We start from the raw sequence: 1,285 nt of genomic DNA, 5'->3' as shown, positions 1-1,285 counted from the left end.
CCAGGACTTTACAAAAACAAAAATAATAATGCCTAATAAAAGCGTCATTCACCAACGTAAGGCAAGTGACCCATTTTTGATTCAAATGTAATTCTTAGGTTTTGACTACAAATATTGAATCGAGTGTACAAATAAGCACCACTCGGTGCGTCACTAAAATTCGTCCAACGTAACAAATAATGTACTGTATACTCCATTGCACGTCAATAACTTCATTAATAGTACATCTTGCCTTCATGATTGATTTTTATAACAGTAATTCTATTTATGCGTATCTATTTCATAAAATAAATATAGGACATTGCTGTAGACTAGATTTCGTAAGACATAATTTACGTCACCGATTGGTTATGTAAACTAGACTTAAAAGGCGCGAGGAAAGAAAAAAACAAAGACAATAACAGGCCGAATCGGTCGTGACCCGAACAATGACCTCGTTTTTCGAGAGATGATCGGTAAACATGAAAACTCTGCACTTTATACGTGTGCGGAAAATTGGAAGAACTATAACATAAGCTTATAACAAAAGACAGACGGGGCGTCATCGGACTCGCATATAGAGAGATGGACGGGAATGCATGAAACTTGTACTTCAATGGGAAATAAGACTCGGTTAAGTAGACAAGAAGCGAGGCATGAGCTCTGTGTTGCATTCCGGGTCAACAAAAAGTGACAGGGTTAGTCAGAGGATGTGCACCATTATCCAACCGTTTGATATCCATCAGGCGTGCAGCCAAACCACAGCAGGATGCCGCAATCATTCAGATCACGATGACCAGGAGATCAAAGAGATCTAAAAACACAATAAAAACCATCCCCAAAATTGACATTCTCATAGTGTGGGGAGACTTTAATGCTAAAATCGGTCCTGATACCTACGACTAATCGACAGGAACAACATAAATTCACCATCAGTGAGTCCAATAATAGTGGCCTCCAACTTTGAAAGTTCGCTAACATTCACAGATTAACAATCATTTCTACATAATTCTCTCCCCCTTCTCTCCAACAAACCCTTCGGGATAACTCGGCACGCGCCAAATGACAAAAACAGATAATCTCTGGAAGAACAATTGCATCATCTTTCCAATCAAATTTTAACTGTACAAGTCCTTAGTGTTGTTGTCATGCTATACAATATGGATGCTAGAGCATGGCCTTGACGGCAGAAACCGCTTCAAAAATCCAGACGTTCCAAAGCAAATACACACGGAGACTAACAATAAATATGTACATACTCAAACTGAACTCTTGGCAGGCCACCAAGAACCTTTGCTTGCTATTG

Source organism: Berghia stephanieae, chromosome 3 (assembly GCF_034508935.2).
Source record: "Berghia stephanieae isolate SIO BIC M18660-M18661 chromosome 3, UCSD_Bste_1.3, whole genome shotgun sequence".
Lineage (NCBI taxonomy): Eukaryota > Metazoa > Mollusca > Gastropoda > Nudibranchia > Aeolidiidae > Berghia > Berghia stephanieae.
The sequence above is the reverse complement of the archived record's forward strand: the minus strand, read 5'-3'. Positions refer to the sequence as shown.